Source organism: Bombina bombina, chromosome 4 (assembly GCF_027579735.1).
Source record: "Bombina bombina isolate aBomBom1 chromosome 4, aBomBom1.pri, whole genome shotgun sequence".
NCBI lineage: Eukaryota > Metazoa > Chordata > Amphibia > Anura > Bombinatoridae > Bombina > Bombina bombina.
The window spans coordinates 922,462,778-922,483,783 of record NC_069502.1 but is presented as its reverse complement, the minus strand read 5'-3'; positions in this window follow the sequence as shown (position 1 = coordinate 922,483,783).

Sequence of the window (21,006 nt, the reverse complement as noted above, 5' to 3'; positions counted from 1 at the left end):
AAGAACATAGAAGATGCGGCTTGGATGAAGATGTTTGCCGGTCCGGATCTACTCTTCTGCCCAGGTATAATGAAGACTTCTGCCCGAAGATGGAATTCTTCAGCCGCAGCTTGGATCAAGACTTCAGCCGGAGGATGGACTTCACTCTTCAGCCCCCGCTTGGGCTTGGATGAAGACTTCAGAGGCTCTTCTGGACCGATTGGTGAACCCGGTGTGGTAAAGATAAGGTAGGGAGATCTTCAAGGGCTTAGTGTTAGGTTTATTTAAGGGGGGTTTGGGTTAGATTAGGGGTATGTGGGTGGTGGGTTGTAATGTTGGGGGGGGGTATTGTATGGTTTTTTTTTACAGGCAAAAGAGCTGAATTCTTTGGGGCATGCCCCACAAAGGGCCCTTTTAAGGTCTGGTAAGGTAAAAGAGCTTTTCTATTTTAATTTTAGAATAGGGTAGGGCATTTTTTTATTTTGGGGGGCTTTGTTATTTTATTAGGGGGCTTAGAGTATGTGTAATTAGTTTAAAATTGTTGTTATATTTTTCTAATGTTTGTAAATATTTTTTTATTTTTTGTAACTTAGTTCTTTTTTATTTTTTGTACTTTAGTTAGTTTATTTAATTGTATTTATTTGTAGGTATTGTATTTAATTAATTTATTGATAGTGTAGTGTTAGGTTTAATTGTAGATAATTGTAGGTATTTTATTTAATTAATTTATTGATAGTGTAGTGTTAGGTTTAATTGTAACTTAGGTTAGGATTTATTTTACAGGTAATTTTGAAATTATTTTAACTAGGTAGCTATTAAATAGTTATTAACTATTTAATAGCTATTGTACCTGGTTAAAATAAATACAAAGTTGCCTGTAAAATAAATATTAATCCTAAAATAGCTACAATATAATTATTATTTATATTGTAGCTATATTAGGGTTTATTTTACAGGTAAGTATTAAGCTTTATATAGGAATAATTTATTTAATAAGAGTTAATTTATTTTGTTAGATTTAAATTATATTTAACTTAGGGGGGTGTTAGGGTTAAGGTTAGACTTAGCTTTAGGGGTTAATAAATTTATTAGAGTAGCGGTGAGGTCCGGTCGGCATATTAGGGGTTAATACTTGAAGTTAGGTGTCGGCGATGTTAGGGAGGGCAGATTAGGGGTTAATACTATTTATTATAGGGTTATTGAGGCGGGAGTGACGCGGATTAGGGGTTAATACATTTATTATAGTGGCGGTGAGGTCTGGTCAGCAGATTAGGGGTTAATAATTGTAGGTAGGTGGAGGCGCGTTGGGGGCGGCAGATTAGGGGTTAATAAATATAATATAGGGGTCGGCGGTGTTAGGGGCAGCAGATTAAGGGTTCATAGGGTTAACGTAGGTGGCGGCGGTGTGCGGTCGGCAGATTAGAGGTTAAAAATGTTTAATAGAGTGGCGGCGATGTGGGGGGACCTCGGTTTATGGGTACATAGGTAGTTTATGGGTGTTAGTGTACTTTAGAGCACAATAGTTAATAGCTTTATGAACCGGCGTTAGCCCAGATAGCTCTTAACTCCTGACTTTTTTCTGCGGCTGGAGTTTTGTCATTAGATTTCTAACGCTCACTTCAGCCAAGACTCTAAATACCAGCGTTAGAAAGATCCCATTGAAAAGATAGGATACGCAAATGGCGTAGGGGGATCTGCGGTATGGAAAAGTTGCGGCTGGAAAGTGAGCGTTAGACCCTTACCTACAAGACTCTAAATACCAGCGGTAGCCCAAAACCAGCGTTAGGAGCCTCTAACGATGGTTTTGACGGCTAACGCCAAACTCTAAATCTAGGCGTTTGCTAGCTACTTATAGTTACATTGTAGCTAGCTTAGGGTTTATTTGTATGTTTCAGGCAACGTTGTATTTATTTTAACTAGGTAGAATAGTTATTAAATAGTTATTAACTATTTAATAACTACCTAGTTAAAATAATTCAAATTTACTTGTAAAATAAAACCTAACCTAAGTTACAATTACACAAAACACTTGTAATAATCCAAGTAGATTATTTTCTGAAAAAAGGAGATGCAGACAACTCAGCTGCTGAACAAACTCAGACTGAAGTAAAAAAGGTGTGTAACAGCAGCTTTTAACCATTAACCACAACTTAGGTCATAGTATTTAAGCACTGTGTTTATTTTAATAAAGGATTTGCTAAACATATGAGTAAAATTCTTAATTCTCAATGCAATTGTTTAAACCCTTTATATAACATAACAAAACTGAGTACTCTGATATAGTAAAAATAAATATGCATAATAGAAAAAGTAAGAGCTCTAATCTGATGCAAAATAATCCTTAATAGAATAAACAAAGTTATGCACAAAAAATACCTTTGAGTAGAATCTCACTGAGTTTACAGGTCCGTTATCACAGCAAGTAGAACTTAAGAAAAAATGAGAGAGCAGGGATTACTCTCAAAGTTTGCAGAGCAGAAGTGAGCAGGAAGCGTGTTCACAGAGCTGAGGGAGAGAAGCCACACTCGGCTGCAGCTGATGATTTCAGAAGTGTCTCAGTAGAAGGCCTGTCAGATTTCACAGCACATCAGAGCAATAGAAGACTGAGGAATTCAAAATAACAAGCAATGACAGGAAGACACAGGTCAGTATTTATAGGGTGTCAGAATGAGCAGCCATAAGGGGTGGTAATATGACATACCCCCCCCTCAAGGAACAACCTCCGGTTGAGAAGAAGAAGTTCGATCCGGGTGACGGCGGTGAAAAAGTGACACCAACCGAGGAGCATGCAAGTTCGTGGCAGGCTCCCAAGAGTCATCAGCAGGGGTAAACCCCTTCCATCTTATGAGATACTGCAGAACCCCACCAACTCTTCTAGAGTCCAAAACAGTTTGAATCTCATACTCAACCTCAGGTTGTACAATGGTCGAAGTCGATGCAGGAGAAGATGTGTCCAAACGTAATGTGGCAGGTTTCACCAATGACACGTGAAAGGTGGGATGAATTTTAAAATGTGCAGGCAAGTCCAAAGTAACTGTATTCGGGTTCTTTAATGCTGTAATAGCGTATGGACCTATAAACAGTGGACTTAGTTTTCTCGAAGGAGCGGATAAGCGTAAGTATTTGGTGGACAACCAGACCTTTTGTCCAACCTTATACACAGGTGAAGGCCTTTTTCTTAAATCATAAAAACGTTTATGAGAATTTTGAGCTACTTCAATATTATCCTTGATAATAGCAAACTTCTCCGAAATAGAATTGAGAGTATCATTCACCGCTGGACAGGTGCTAGTCATATCAGAGAATACATGAAATGAAGGATGAATGCCATAGTTAATAAAGAATGGTGTTTGTTGGATGGAGGTATTCATAGTGTTATTGTATGAAAATTCCGCAAGAGGTAAATAAGTTGACCAATCTTGCTGTTGGGAAGAACAAAAACATCGGAGGTACTGTTCGAGCCACTGGTTAGTGCGCTCCGTCTGTCCATTTGTTTGTGGGTGGTAAGAAGTACTGAGCCTCTGTTGAATATGAAGAGTAGAACATAATTCCCTCCAAAATCTGGAAGTAAATTGTGATCCCCTGTCTGAAACAATAGATGTTGGTAAACCATGCAACTTGATCACTTCTTTTATCAAAAGATCACTAGTTTGTTTTGCTGTGGGTAAAGAGATGCAAGGAATGAAATGAGCCATCTTGGAAAATTGATCCACTACTACTAAAATGGTAGTGTAATTGGAAGATTTGGGTAAATCCACAATATAGTCCATTGAAATGTTTGACCATGGTTTACTGGGCACAGGGAGAGATAACAGCAATCCATAAGTTTTGCCTCTTGAGTATTTTGATGTTGCACAGGTGGTACAAGTAGAGACGTACGTTTTAACATCCTTATTACAAGTAGGCCACCAAAAAGATCTCTTTAGTAGAGATAATGTCTTAGTCACTCCTAAGTGACCTGCTAAAGTGGAATCATGTACCATCTGGAGAACAGTGGGTCTACAAGATTTTGGAATATATATCTGGTTGTTATATAGAAGAATACCATTAGAATCTTGATGCAACAGATGCATTGGTTTCTCTGTGTCACTACGTTGTAACTGTTTTAAAGAAGTAGGTGTAAGTTGTAGAATACCTAAGAAACAATCTTCTGGAATGATATGTTGATGTGGTTGTGCGTAGCTGGGTTTATCAGGCAACCTGGATAGGGCATCTGCTTTACCATTATTTCTTCCCGGTCTATAGCAAATAACAAAGTTAAACCATGAGAAGAAAATACTCTACCTCACCTGACGGGCAGACAGTGTTTTACAAGTTTGCAAATATTGCAAATTTCTATGATAAGAATAGATTAAAACTGGTTCAGTATTACCCTCTAGTAAATGCCTCCATTGTTCAAAGGAGGCTTTTATAGATAGGAGTTCTTTTTCGCCTACTGAATAATTCATCTCCGCAGCTGAAAGAACTCTAGAAAAAAATGCCACAGGATGAAGTACTTGGGTAGTGGAATTTTTTTGTGACAATACAGCTCCTAATGCATATTCTGATGCATCTACCTCCAAAGTAAATTGCAACAATGGGTCTGGGTATTGCAAAATAGGAGCAGAAGTGAAGCTAGATTTTAGGAATTCAAAAGCGCTTTGAGCTTCTGAATGCCATTTGAAAGTGTTTTGTACTTTAGTGAGATTAGTCAAAGGTTTTGCAATGTCAGCAAATTTATTAATAAACTTGCGGTAGTAATTAGCAAAACCTAGGAAACGTTGTAATTGTTTCCTAGTCCGAGGTTGTGGCCAATCTTGAATAATTTTCACCTTATTCTGATCCATCTTAATACCATATGGTGAAATTTGATAGCCTAGGAAGGTAATCTCTGATGAGTTAAAAATACATTTTTCTAATTTGGCAAACAAATGATGAGCTCTTAAACGGGATAAAACTGAACGAACATGTTTTATGTGTTCATCCAAGTTCTTAGAAAAGATCAGAATATCATCCAAATATATGATGATGTAAGTGTCTAATATATCTCTAAAAATATCATTTATGAAATTTTGAAATGTGGCTGGGGCGTTACATAGCCCGAATGGCATTACTTGATATTCAAAGAGACCGTAACGGGTCCTAAAAGCTGTCAGCCATTCATCTCCCTCTTTCATTCTGATCAGGTTATATGCACCATGTAAATCAAGCTTTGTATATATGGTGGCGCCTTGCAATCGTTCTATAATCTCTGGAATGAGAGGTAATGGGTAACGATTCTTTTTGGTACATTTATTCAGTTGACGATAATCAATTATTGGATGTAATGAATTATCCTTATTACGTACAAAAAACATTCCAGCACCTGCTGGTGAGGTAGATGGCCTAATAAAACCTTTTTTTAAGTTATAATCGATATACTCTTTAAGATGGTTTAATTCAGATTTAGATAAATGATAAATTCTCCCTATAGGTACTGTGCTACCAGGTAATAACTCAATTGGACAGTCATACTGTCTATGCGGAGGTAATACCTGAATTTATTTTACATCAAAAACATCACTAAAATCCGAATAGTGAGATGGTAATGAGAGTGAGGATGTATGTAGTATGTGATGATTTTGTAAACAGGTATTTTTACAATAACCAGAATCAAGTTTTATAGATAATGTTTGCCAATCAAAGATAGGGTTATGTTTTACTAACAACCAGTTGCCCCAGTATCCACGATGGCCTCAATATTCGTCTTTGATCCCACTGCAAAGATAGAGGTAGTTTTATAAACATCTGATCTGAAAGAGAAGTACAGACAGTAGAGTTAGTAGTGATGGTTTTACCTGACTTCTGTTTTAGAAGAATAGGGCAGTCTCTCAGAATATGTTCTTTAGAACCACAATACATGCAGAGATGATTCAATCTCCTTCTATTCTTCTCCTCTTGAGTTAGGGGTCCACGTAATACTCCTAAATCCATAGGTGTTTCAGTAGATGTGGCTGGAGCAGGGTTAGGAATACTGTTGTATCTTTTGCTAGATGACTCATAAGAAAGTTTCTCAACCCTTCTTTCCCTATATCTCCTATCTAAATTTATTGCTAAATCATATAGGGCATCTAAGGATACAGGTAAGTCTAATCTAGCAAGTTCATCTTTTAGGGATTCATTTAAGCCCAAACAAATTTGATTTCTTAAAGAAACTTTGTTCCATTCGGAATCCCTGGCATACCGTTTGAACTCAGTAATAAAGTCCTCCACAGGTCTTTTAGCTTGTTTTAAATTTCTTAGGGCTTTTTCAGCTGTTGCCTGTCTATAAGGATCCTCATACAATGCTGACAATGCATCAAAAAAGACCTGAAAATTATTTAGTATTGGATCTTGTGATTCAAAATAACTATCAGCCCACGCACGGGGGTCTCCCCTTAAATAAGTTATGATAGTTAAAACCTTCTGTTTGTCAGTACTATATGTTTTTGGCTTTAGGGAAAAAAGGAGTAGACAGGCGTTTTTAAACTCCCTATACTTTGATCTATCACCAGTGAAAATTTCAGGGTGTAACACCTGTGGTTCAGGTGTAGTAGCTGACATTTTAACTGCAATTTCCTGAGAAAAAAAGGCTCTTAGATTTTGTATATCTAATTGAGTCTCTCTGAGACCTTGGCTTATATTATCAACTCTTTGGGATAATGTATAAACTGCTTGAGCGAGTTCAGCTGGGTCCACTTGCATTTTTTAGGCTTGTTATTATGTAATAATCCAAGTAGATTATTTTCTGAAAAAAGGAGATGCAGACAACTCAGCTGCTGAACAAACTCAGGCTGAAGTAAAAAAGGTGTGTAACAGCAGCTTTTAACCATTAACCACAACTTAGGTCATAGTATTTAAGCACTGTGTTTATTTTAATAAAGGATTTGCTAAACAAATGAGTAAAAGTCTTAATTCTCAATGCAATTGTTTAAACCCTTTATATAACATAACAAAACTGAGTACTCTGATATAGTAAAAATAAATATGCATAATAGAAAAAGTAAGAGCTCTAATGTGATGCAAAATAATCCTTAATAGAATAAACAAAGTTATGCACAAAAAATACCTTTGAGAAGAATCTCACTGAGATTACAGGTCCGTTATCACAGCAAGTAGAATTTAAGAAAAAATGAGAGAGCAGGGATTACTCTCAAAGTTTGCAGAGCAGAAGTGAGCAGGAAGTGTGTTCACAGAGCTGAGGGAGAGAAGCCACACTCGGCTGCAGCTGATGATGTCAGAAGTGTCTCAGTAGAAGGCCTGTCAGATTTCACAGCACATCAGAGCAATAGAATACCGAGGAATTCAAAATAACAAGCAATGACAGGAAGACACAGGTCAGTATTTATAGGGTGTCAGAATGAGCAGCCATATGGGGTGGTAATATGACAACACTACACTATAATTAAATGAATTACCTAAATTAAATACAATTAATTATAATTAAATACAATTATCTAAAGTACGAAAAAAACACTAAATTACAGAAAATAATAAAGAAATTACAAGTAATCAGCTCTTTTACCTGTAAAAAAAAAAGTACAAATACCCCCCCAACATTAAAACCCACCACCCACAGAACCAATCCTACTTTAAAACCTACCCAATACCCCCTTAAAAAAACTAACACTAACCCCTTGAAGATCACCTTACCGGGAGACGTCTTTACCCAACCGGGCAGAAGTGGTCCTCCAGACAGGCAGAAGTCTTCATCCAACTGTAAAAATGGAATGCATCAGCCAATCCTAATTGAAGGGACGCCATATTGGATGGCCGTGGACAGAAGAGGATGCTCCGCGTCGGATGTCTTGAAGATGGACCCGCTCCGTTCCGGATGGATGAAGATAGTAGATGCCGTCTGGATGAAGATTTCTGCCCGTCTGAAGGACCACTTCTGCCCGGTTGGGTGAAGACGTCTCCCAGTAACGTAATCTTCAAGAGGTTAGTGTTAGGTTTTTAAAGGGTGGGATTGAGTGGGTTTTAGAGTAGGGTTGGTTGTGTGGGTGCTGGTTTTTAATGTTAGGGGGGTATTTATACTTATTTTTTACAGGTAAAAGAGCTGATTACTTTGGGGCAATGCCCCACAAAGGCCCTTTTAAGGGCTATTTGTAATTTAGCGTAGGGTAGGGCTTTTTTATTTTGGGGGGCTTTTTTATTTTGTTAGGTGGATTAGATTAGGTGTAATTAGTTGAAACATCTTGTAATTTGTTTATTATTTTCTGTAATTTAGTGTTTGCTTTTTTTGTATTTTTTTAAATTTTAATTAATTGTATTTAGTTTAATTAATTAATTTAATTGTAGTGTAGTGTTAGGTGTAATTGTAACTTAGGTTAGGTTTTATTTTACAGGTAAATTTGTCTTTATTTTAACTAGGTAGTTATTAAATAGTTAATAACTATTTAATTACTATTTTACCTAGTTAAAATAAATACAAAGTTGCCTGTAAAATAAAAATAAACCCTAAGCTAGATACAATGTAACTATAAGTTATATTGTAGCTAGTTTAGGGTTTATTTTACAGGTATTTCGTTTTAAATAGGAATGATTTAGTTAATGATAGTAATTTTATTTAGATTTATTTTAATTATATTTAAGTTAGGGGGGTTAGGGTTAGACTTAGGTTTAGGGGTTAATACATTTAATATAGTGGCAGAAAAGTTGGGGACAGCAGATTAGGGGTTACTAAATGTAGGTTGGTGGGGGCGATGTTAGGGACGGCAGATTAGGGGTTAATAACATTTAACTAGTGTTTGCGATGCGGGAGCGTGGCAGTTTAGGGGTTAATATGTTTATTATAGTGGAGGCAATGTCCGGTTCAGCAGATTAGGGGTTAAAATATTTATTTTAATGTTTGCAATGTGGGGGGTTTAGGGGTTAATAGGTAGTTTATGGGTGTTAGTGTACTTTTAGCACTTTAGTAAAGTGTTTTATGCTACGGCTTTGTAGTGTAAAACTCTTAACTACTGACTTTTAAATAAGGTACCAGGCTTGACAGGAGAGGGTCTACCGCTCACTTTTGGTCAGACTCATAATACCGGCGCTATGCAAGTCCCATTGAAAATATAGGATACGCAATTGACGTAAGTGGATTTACGGTATTTCCGAGTCTGGCCAAAAAAGTGAGTGGTACACCTGTACCTGCAAGACTCGTAATACCAGCGGGCATTAAAGAGCAGCATTAGGACCTCTTAACACTGCTTTTTAACCCTAACGCACAACTCGTAATCTAGGCCATAGGTTTTTATCCCTCTTTTTTGTTATTAATTATTTGTGTAACATAAGGAGTTAATGGGTTAATGACCAATCACCCCTTTATAAGGAGACACTATTGGTATTATTTGTTGTCTATGAGTAAGCACCACTAGAGGTATCGAAACGCATCAGGCATTTTTGTCCATGTCTTGTACCTTCACCTGTGTTTTGTTGGAATAAACCACATTTTTTCTTAACTCTGCTGCGCTATCGGACATCCTTTTTTCTACTTAGTTTTAAAACTCCCTACATGAGCACCACATTTATTTTAAACTATCCGAGAGCTTGCTTTATCAAATAAAACAAACCCTATTATATATGTACTTCTACAATATTGTTAAAACATGCACAGTCAAAATCATAAATCACACTGGTTTTATACAATCAAAACAACATTAATCAGTGTTTCCTTAATCTCACAAAGTTATAAATAATTTATTATTGCTCGAGCAGCCACTCGCGCATCACCACTCCCTGATTTCACAAATCAATTACCAAAGAGCAGGGGCAGTCAGATTAATCTATTAGAGTTTGTAAACAAAAGCTTAGAAGTGACGGAGAGGCTAAGAAACAGGGATCTAAAATCCACTGCTTGTTAAAGGGACACAAAAGGTAAACTTTTTTTCATGATTCAAATAGAACATGTATTATTAAATAAAATTCTAATTTACTTCTATTATCAATTTAAATTGATAGCTAATTAGCTGATTGGAACAGCCAATAGAATGTGAGCTCAATCCTATTGGCTGATTGGATTTTTCCTACCTTAATTCCGATTGGCTGATAGAATTCTATCAGCCAATCGGAATTGAAGGGTGGCCATCTTGAATGATGTCACTTAAAGGAACCGTCATTGTTGAAGAAGACTCCGGATGAAGAGGATGCTCCGCGTCAGATGTCATGAAAATGGAGCGGCTCCGCGCCGGATGGATGAAGATCGAAGATGCCGTCTGGAGGAATACTTCCGCCCATCTGGAGGACCACTTCTGCCCGGTTGGATGAAGACTTCTGTCTGTCTGGAGGACCACTTCTGCCTGGTTGGGTGAAGATGTCTCCCGGTAGGGTGATCTTTAGGGGTTAGTGTTAGGTTTTTTTAAGGTGGGATTGGGTGGATTTTAGAGTAGGGTTGGTTGTGTGGGTGGTGGGTTTTAATGTTGGGGGAGGATTGTAATTTTTTTTACAGGTAAAAGAGTTGATTACTTTGGGGCAATGCCCCACAAAAGGCCCTTTTAAGCGCTATTTGTAATTTAGTGTAGGGTAGGGCTTTTTTATTTTGGGGGGGCTTTTTTATTTTGTTAGGGGGATTAGATTAGGTGTAATTAGTTGAAACATCTTGTAATTTGTTTATTATTTTCTGTAATTTAGTGGGGTTTTTTTGTACTTTAGATAATTTTTTAAAATTGTAATTAATTGTATTTAGTTTAATTAATTCATTTAATTGTAGTGTAGTGTTAGGTGTAATTGTAACTTAGGTTAGGTTTTATTTTACAGATAAATTTGTCTTTATTTTTACTAGGTAGTTATTAAATAGTTAATAACTATTTAATAACTATTCTACCTGGTTAAAATAAATTAAAAGTTACCTGTAAAATAAAAATAAACCCTAAGCTAGCTACAATGTAACTATTAGTTATATTGTAGCTACCTTAGGGTTTATTTTACAGGTAAGTATTTAGTTTTAAATCGGAATAATTTAGTGAATTGTAGTAATTTTATTTATATTTATTTAAATTATATTTAAGTTAGGGGGGGTAAGGGTTAAGGTTAGACTTATTAGGGGTGTTTAGACTCGGGGTTCATGTTAGGGTGTTAGGTGTAGACATAAAAAGTATTTCCCCATAGGAATCAAAGGGGCTGCGTTAGGAGCTTTACGCTGCTTTTTTGCAGGTTTTAGTTTTTTTTTCAGCCGGCTCTCCCCCATTGATTCTTATGGGGAAATTGCGCACGAGCACGTTTTACCAGCTCACCGCTAACTCAAGCAGCGCTGGTATTGAGGTGAGATGTGGAGCTAAATTTTGCTCACACATTTCCCATAGACCACAGTTGTGCTCATAAGTTTACATACCCTGGCAGAATTTATGATTTCTTGGCCATTTTTCAGAGAATATGAATGATAACACAAAAAAATGTCTTTCACTCGTGGTTAGTGTTTGGCTGAAGCCATTTATTATCAATCAACTGTGTTTACTCTTTTTAAATCATAATGACAACAGAAACTACCCAAATGACCCTGATCAAAAGTTTACATACCCTGGTGATTTTTGCCTGGTAGCATGCACACAAGGTGACACAAAGGGGTTTGAATAACTATTAAAGGTAACCATCCTCACCTGTGATCTGTTTGCTTGTAATTAGTGTGTGTGTATAAAAGGTCAATGAGTTTCTGGACTCCTGGCAGACCCTTGCATCTTTCATCCAGTGCTACACTGACATTTCTGGATTCTGAGTCATGGGGAAAGAAAAAGAATTGTCAAAGGATCCGTGGGAAAAAGTTAGTTGAACTGTATAAAACAGGAAAGGGATATAAAAAGATATCCAAGGAATTTGAGAATGCAAATCAGCAGTGTTCAAACTCTAATCAAGAAGTGGGAAATGAGGCGCTCTGTTTGATACCATACTGCATTCATCTTGCCATCAATTCTGACCAAATTTCCTGTGCCTTTGTAGCTCACACATCCCTAAAACATCAGCTATCCACCTCCGTGTTTTACAGTAGTAATGGTGTACCTTTCATCATAGGCCTTGTTGACTCTCCAAATGTGGCGTTTATGGTTGTGGCCAAAAAGCTCAATTTTGGTCTCATCACTCCAAATGACTTTGTGCCAGAAGGTTTGAGGCTTGTCTCTATGCTGTTTGGCGTATTGTAAGCGGGATACTTTGTTGCATTTGCATAGGAAAATTTGCATAGGCTTTCTTCTGGAGACTCGACCATGCAGCCCAACTTTCTTCACGTGCCTCCTTATTGTGCATCTTGAAACAGCCACACCACATGTCCTGTATTTCACCTGAAGTTATTTGTGGGTTTGTCTTTGCATCCCAAACAATTTTCCTGGCAGTTGTGGCTGAAATTTTAGTTGGTCTACCTGAGCGTGGTTTGGTTTAAAAAAAACCCCTCATTTCCCACTTCTTTATTAGAGTTTGAACACTGCTGATTTGCATTTTTAATTCCTTGGATATCTTTTTATATCCCTTTCCTGTTTTATACAGTTCAACTACCTTTTCCCGCAGATCCTTTGACAATTCCTTTGCTTTCCCCATGACTCAGAATCCAGAATCGTCAGTGCAGCACTGGATGAAAGATGCAAGGGTCTGTCAGGAGTACAGAAACTCATTGACCTTTTACACACACACACTAATTACAAGCAAACAGATCACAGGTGAGGATGGTTAGCTTTAATAGTCATTCAAACCCCTTTGTGTCAACTTGTGTGCATGTTATCAGGCCAAAATCACAAGGGTATGTAAACTTTTGATCAGGGTCATTTGGGTAGTTTCTGTTGTCATTATAATTTAAAAAGAGTAAACACAGTGGATTGATAATAAATGGCTTCAGCCAAACACTAACCATGAGTGAAAGAAAGGTTTTTGTGTTATCATTCATATTCTCTGAAAAATGGCTAAGAAATCATAAATTCTGCCAGGGTATGTAAACTTATGAGCACAACTGTGTATATGTATATATATATAGCAAAAGATAGAAGACAGCACTCTCTGGTCTTAAATACAAAGGTTTTTTTATTTGTAGTGACGTTTCGGGGAAAGCTTCCCCTTCCTCAGACCTCTGAGGAAGGGGAAGCTTTCCCCGAAACGTCACTACAAATAAAACAACCTTTGTATTTAAGACCAGAGAGTGCTGTCTTCTATCTTTTGCTATTATTACCCACATTCATGCACCCTGGCAAATCTTGAGACTGTTTGAGAGAGTGCACTTGTCCTATTAACCTATATATATATATTTATATAAACTGCGTGTGGGGGCAATGCACTCACTTTTCCTTGTTAGAACTGCAAAAAAATTAACATACAGGAAAAAATAGGAGCACACTCACCGGATTTAATATAAAGTATTTAATAATACATAAGTGACGGGCAATGTAATAAATACACAATAAATTCAGTGGTGCATGTGACCCTGTGTTTAATTGTGAATTTTTTGTTTGAATGTGGATGAATAAATGTTTTAATATTACTCATCCCACTGCACGTAGTACAGCCCAGACATTTAAATCATCCCAATTTGGGAGGTTGTATCCAAGTTTTCCTTTTATAGCTATCCACTGGATCAACCTTAACCAAGGTATCTCTTAAGGATCTTGATCTCCTGTATCTCACTCTAGGTGGTCCCATAGTCATAAATGGAAGGGTAGTGTCCGTGTTCACAATGTCCCAGTTTCTTCTTAAGGTTATAGGCAGATCCTTTTTATCCACAGTATATGAGATTAAATAAGACAGTCTATTTCCCAATTGTTGAGGTTCATTAGTCCGCAGTGCATCCTCCTGTTTCAGGTCCCAAAATGGTTTCAGATGCTTATCAATATATTCTTCCCAATAACCACGCTGTAGCAACCTCTTCTTCATTTCAATCAACTGTTGTTGGCTTGTAAGGGGTCACTGTTATTACATACTACCCGCTTAAATTGTGAAACCGGTAATGCCTTTTTGAGGACCAGAGGATGGCAACTGGTAGCCTGTAATAATTAATTTCTGTCCGTTGGTTTACGATATAAGGTGGTGCCCAACCCACCTTCCTGTTTGAAAATTCTCAAATCCAAGAAATAGACTGTAACATCACTATATTCCATTTTAAACTGTTGATTGGGTAGGACCTGGTTCAACTGTTGTAACCAAATTTGCAACTCCTTTTTTGATAAATACCATACCAAAAACAAATTGTCTATGTACCGATGAAAAAATAAAATATTAGGATGTCGGAATAGCTGTGTATGGGTTTGTTCAAATTCAGCCATATAGATGTTGGCATACGATGGCCATACTGGACCCCATCGCCGTATCAAGCAGTTGCAAGTAAAAATTATTCTCAAAATGAAAATAGTTCATCTTTAAGCAAAATTGGAGAAGTTCCAAAACCCATTCTATGTCAGGACCAACATAGGAATACCTACATAAATGATTCCGTACAGCCTCCAAGCCCTGGTGAGTGGTATCACTGTGTAAAGGCTAACCACATCCAAAGTGACCAGACATTCTGTTCCCTTGAGTCCCTTGATGTTCTTTAATTCCTTATTCAAGGATATTGAATCCAAAAGGAATGATGGCATGTTACGGACAATGGGTTGTAGGATTTAATCCTAGTACACTGCAATAGGTTGTAAAAGGGACCCAATTGCCAATACTATTGGTCTCCCAGGTGGTCGTGTGGCATGTTTATGTACCTTAAGCCGTGTATAAAACACCGGCATCCTAGGAAACTGTATTGATAAATAGGCTCTGCAATTGTGTATCAATCTGTCCATTTGCCAGTGCATTCTGTAGGTATTCATCCACCTGTCTTTTAAATGTCCATATAGGCTCTCCTGGAAGTTGTATGTAGGTATTTACATCCTGTAGTTGGGACAATATTTTCTGTTGATAGTTTTCATAATCCAGGAGTACAACGGCCCCCCCTTTGTCAGCTTCACGAAAGATGATATCTTTGTTATTACTCAATTCTTTAAGGGCATTCTTCTCCATATATGATAGATTGTTCCTACAATGTTCTTTTGAAGAGGTACATCCCCTTCCCAATTGGTCTGCTAGAAGGCGACTGTAGGTTTTAATACTGGGGTTGGAACTGAATGGATCATATCTTCTCTTCACTTGAAATTTAGATACTTCAGGACTGGTGTTACCAAAATGTTCTCGTAATCTGAGCGTCCACTCAAATTTCTGTAAGTCCAGGTATGTGGTGAAGGGATCATTAAAGTCTGTTGGAATGAACGACAAGCCTTTGTTTAACACTCTCGACTTAATTGGCATCAGGGCATGAGAGCTAAGATTGAGAATTATATCTTTCATCAGAACCTGCATTGTCTGTAGGGTCTTCCTCTTGATCCCCCCCTCCTGATATGTGGCCTATGCCCCTCACGATTTTGAACATGTTACTACAACCTCCATGTTAATTGGTGATTCAGTATAGGGTAATATAGCCACATCTGACTCTGAACTATTACCTGAAGAGTCCACTGTTGTCAAATTTCTTGGCTTATAGTATCATGGCCTCTGAAGTTGTGTATCTGTAATGCCCCTTCTCTCCTCAGGGCTTAATTGCCAATGATAAACCCTTCTTTCTTTGTAATCCATAGTGACTACATCCCATTTTTTATTTTTAAATGTTGTCAGCTCTAATTGATATTGCTGTACTTGGTGTTCTAATTTAGCCAACCAGTTCTTATCCTGATCCACTTCTAACTCCGCTTTATGTGCATCTTCAAATTTAACCACTTCCAATTCTGCTACCTTCATAAGTGTTCTAACCTCCTCAATCACCAACAAAATTAAATCTAAAGAACACTTATTAAGGATACTGCACTATTTGGTTGTTCATATGTTGTTCCATATTAAACAAAAAACTTAAAGTTGTGAACACAAAAAGTGTATTATAATAAACACCCAAAGTGTAGTGAAATGATAATAATATCAATATCAATACACATGTAATTACAGTCTCAAGATACTTATAAAAGGTCCATTAGCTCTTAAAACATTAACCCTGTATGTTTAGAATTTCTGACCTATACCATTGAGCCTGATCTGCCAAATGAATGTACCTTACAAATGCCCTTAACTATATTAGAGGAAACACTGCCAATCTAAATGTGTGCGTTCCTTTTAGATTACATATCCTTAATTAAGGAATTAAAGAAAATCAAGGGATTCAAGGGAACAGAATGTCTGGTCACTTTGGATGTGGTTAGCCTTTACACAGTGATACCACATCACTAGGGCTTGGAGCTGTACGGAATCATTTATGTAGGTATCCCTATGTTGGTCCTGACATAGAATGGGTTTTGGAACTTCTCCAATTTTGCTTAAAGATGAACTATTTTCATTTTGAGAATCATTTTTACTTGCAACTGCTTGGTACGGTGATGGGGTCCAGTATGGCCCCATCGTATGCCAACATCTATATGGCTGAATTTGAACAATACCATACACAGCTATTCCGACATCCTAATATTTTATTTTTTCATAGGTACATAGACTATTTGTTTTTGGTATGGGATGGATCAATAAAGGAGTTACAAATTTGATTACAACAGTTGAACCAGGTCCTACCCAATCTACAGTTTTAAATGCAATATAGTGATGTTACAGTCGATTTCTTGGATTTGAGAATTTTCAAACAGGAAGGTGGGTTGGGCACCACCTTATATCGTAAACCAACAGACAGAAATTCATTATTACAGGCTACCAGTTGCCATCCTCTGGTCCTCAAAAAGGCATTACCGATTTCACAATTTAAGCAGACAGTACGTAATAACAGTGACCCCTTACAATCCAAACAACAGTTGATTGAAATGAAGAAGAGGTTGCTACAGCGTGGTTATCGGGAAGAACATATTGATAATCATCTGAATACATTTTGGGACCTGAAACAGGAGGATGCACTGCGGACTAATGAACCTCAACAATTGGGAAATAGACTGTCTTATTTAATCACATATACTGCGGATAAAAAGGATTTGCCTATAACCTTAAGAAGAAACTGGGACATTGTGAACACGGACACTACCCTTCCATTTATGACTATGGGACAACCTAGAGTGAGCTACAGGAGATCAAGATCCTTAAGAGATACCTTGGTTAAGGTTGATCCAGTGGATAGCTATAAAAGGAAAACTTGGCTACAACCACCCAAATTGGGATGCTTTAAATGTCTTGGCTGTACTATGTGCAGTGGGATGAGTAATACTAAAACATTTATGCATCCACATTCAAACAAAAAATACACAATTAAACACAGGGTCTCATGCACCACGGAGTTTATTGTGTATTTATTACATTGCCCGTGTGGGTAAGACTGTTGATACGCTATGTACCCGTATGGCCAACCATCGTGCCGCTATTAGGCTAGCGATTCGTAAAAATGAGTCCGAACAGTCAGTTGCATTTTGTGATGAGTGGCCACCCGGCTACGGATTTAAGATACATTATTATACATCATGTGCCCAAGCTCAATAGAGGGGGGGAGGCAGGGCCAAAGTTTTGCTACAGAGAGAATCTAAGTGGATCTTCACTTTGGAGACACTAGCACCTAAACGGTTAAACACACATTTAGATTGGCACTGTTTCCTCTAATATAGTTTGACTAAATTATTGTTATGCCAGATATAAAGTGGGGGCATTTCGTAAGGTACATTCACTTGGCAGATCAGGCTCAATGGTATAGGTCAGAAATTCTAAACATACAGGGTTAATGTTTTAAGAGCTAATGGACCTGTGATAAGTATCTTGAGACTGTAATTACATGTGTATTGATATTGATATTAACATTTTTGTTGCTGGATGTAGGCAGCTGTATATTTTTCATCTGTCCTCATATTGTTCTATTCTGTTTTTACAGGTAAACAATTTTCGGTTGCTACGGCAACCGGCGGACCTGCGCAGTGTTGTGTGCAGGATGCCAGGGACACTTCCGGTAGTTTCGTGGTGAGGGTGGTGGGTAATGTATAAATTGTACTATACTTGTGTTTGATTTTAATGGTCTGAGGACGGGGCTAACAACCCTGAAACGTCAATTATGTATTATTAAATACTTTATATAAGACTCGGCGAGTGCGCTCCTATTTTTCATGTATGTTAATTATTTTGATTGCACCCCGGGCATTTCTAACCAGGAAAAGTGAGTGCAGTGCCCCCACATGCAGTTCATATCTATTGATTTGGCACTTTTTGCACCCTAAGGACTTGTAAGTTCTACCTGCCTTCTGACTATCATTTCACTACACTTTGGGTGTTTATTATAATACACTTTTTGTGTTCACAACATTAAGTTTTTTGTTTAAAATGGAACAACATATGACAGAGTTGGCTGAAGATGTGGAAGATGACATTCCTGGTGCTACAGTGTTTAACTACACACAGGATAATGCTGATCGCATTAGATTTGCAGCATTGCCAGCAAGGGATATGAAAGTTCTGCCAGAACATCTTTATTCTAAGTGGTTAAAATTGAAAAAGAGGTGCACCGATTTATCACTCCATGGAAGTTTTCTCTCAGAATACCACCGCAAAATGTACATACCCAGAGGCTTTAGGGTAAAAAATGTACCAACAATTGGCAGAAACAACACTGCCTTTTGCACCAAATGATGCAGTATCCTTAATAAGTTTTCTTTAGATTTAATTTTGTTGGTGATTGAGGAGGTTAGAACACTTATGAAGGTAGCAGAATTGGAAGTGGTTAAATTTGAAGATGCACATAAAGCGGAGTTAGAAGTGGATCAGGATAAGAACTGGTTGGCTAAATTAGAACACCAAGTACAGCAATATCAATTGGAGCTGACAACATTTAAAAATAAAAAATGGGATGTATTCACTATGGATTACAAAAAAAGAAGGGTTTATCATTGGCTATTAAGCCCTGAGGAGAGAAGGGGCTTTACAGATACACGACTTCGGAGGCCGCGATACTATTAGCCAAGAAATTTGACAACAGTGGTCTCTTCAGGTAATAATTCAGAGTCAGATGGGGCTATAGTACCCTATACTGAATCACCAATTAAAATGGAGGGTGTAGTAACACGTTAAAAAAACGTGAGGGGCATAGGCTACACATCAGGAGGGGGAGGATCAAGAGGAAGACCCCCCAGACAACGCAGGTTCTGATGGAAGATATAATTCTCAATCTTAGCTCTCATGAGACAAACCAGTTAACTTTGTTCTATAGTCTAGTGATTGTAGATTCCTGTTAGATCTATCAACATACATGCAAGTATAATTCCAAATTTTTTTTTTCTTTTTTGGCAACTTAACGCCTAGATTTAGAGTTTTGTCGGTAAAGACCCGCGTAGCTAACGCAGCTTTTTTTCCCAACGCACCCTTAAGACAACGCTGGTATTTAGAGTTGTCTGAAGGGCTGCGTTAGGCTCCAAAAAGGGACCGTTGAGCTGAATTAACCACCACTTCAACCCTCAATACCAGCATTGCTTACGGTAGCGGTAAGCTGGCAAAACGTGCTCGTGCACGATTCCCCCATAGGAAACAATGGGGCAGTTTGGGATGAAAAAAAAAACCTAACACCTGCAAAAAAGCAGGGTTAAGCTCCCAACGCAGCCCCATTGTTTCCTATGGGGAAACACTTTCTAAGTCTGCACCTAACACCCTAACATGAACCCCGAGTCGAAACACCCCTAACCTTACACTCATTAACCCCTAATCTGCTGCCCCCGCTATCGCTGACATCTGCATTATACTATTAACCCCTAGTAAGCCGCTCCGGACAAGGCCGCAACCTACATTATACCTATGTACCCCTAATCTGCTGCCCCTAACATCGCCGACCCCTATATAATATTTATTAACCCCTAATCTGCCCCCCCCAACGTCGCTGCGCGTCGGCTGGAAGAAGATGGCTCCTCTCCGCTCCGGATGGATGAAGATAGAAGATGCCGCTTGGATGAAGATGTCTGCCGGTCCAGATGTCCTCTTCTGCCCGGATAGGATGAAGACTTCTGCCGCTCCGGATGTCCTCTTTTGGTCCATCGGTGCCCAGCTGGGTGAACACGACTCAAGGTAGGGAGATCTTCAGGGGGGTAGTGTTAGGTTTATTTAAGGGGGGTTTGGGTTAGAGTAGGGGTATGTGGGTGGTGGGTTTTAATGTTGGGGGGGTTGTATTTTTTTTTACAGGCAAAAGAGCTGATTACTTATGGGCATGCCCCGCAAAAAGCCCTTTTAAGGGCTGGTAAAAGAGCTGGTTACTTTTTAATTTAGAATAGGGTTTGTTCTTTTTTTGCAATTTAGTTTAGTTTATTTAATTGTATGTAATTGTAGGTAATTTATTTAATTAATTTATTGATAGTGTAGTGTTAGGTTTAATTGTAACTTAGGTTAGAATTTATTTTACAGGTAATTTTGTAATTGTTTTAACTAGGTAGCTATTAAATAGTTAATAACTATTTAATAGCTACTGTACCTAGTTAAAATAAATACAAAGTTGCCTGTAAAATAAATATAAATCCTAAAATAGCTACAATATAATTATTCGTTATATTATAGCTATATTAGGGTTTATTTTACAGGTAAGTATTTAGTTTTAAATAGGAATACTTTAGTTAATAAGATTTAATTTATTTTGTTAGATTAAAATTATATTTAATTTAGGGGGGTGTTAGGGTTAGGGTTAGACTTAGCTTTAGAGGTTAATAACTTTATTAGAGTAGCGGCGAGGTCCAGTCGGCAGATTAGGGGTTAATACTTGAAGTTAGGTGGCGGCGATGTTAGGGAGGGCAGATTAGGGGTTAATACTATTTATTATAGTGTTTGTGAGACGGGAGTGCAGCGGTTTAGGGGTTAATACATTTATTATAGTGGTGGCGAGGTCCGGTCGGCAGATTAGGGGTTAATAAGTGTAGTTAGGTAGCGGCAACGTTGGGGGGGGGCAGATTAGGAGTTAATAAATATTATGTAGGTGTCGGCGATGTTAGGGGCAGCATATTAGGGGTTCATAGGGATAATGTAGGTGGAGGCGGTGTGCGGTTGGCAGATTAGGGGTTAAAAATATTTATTATAGTGGTGGCGATGTGGGGGGACCTCGGTTTAGGGGTACATAGGTAGTTT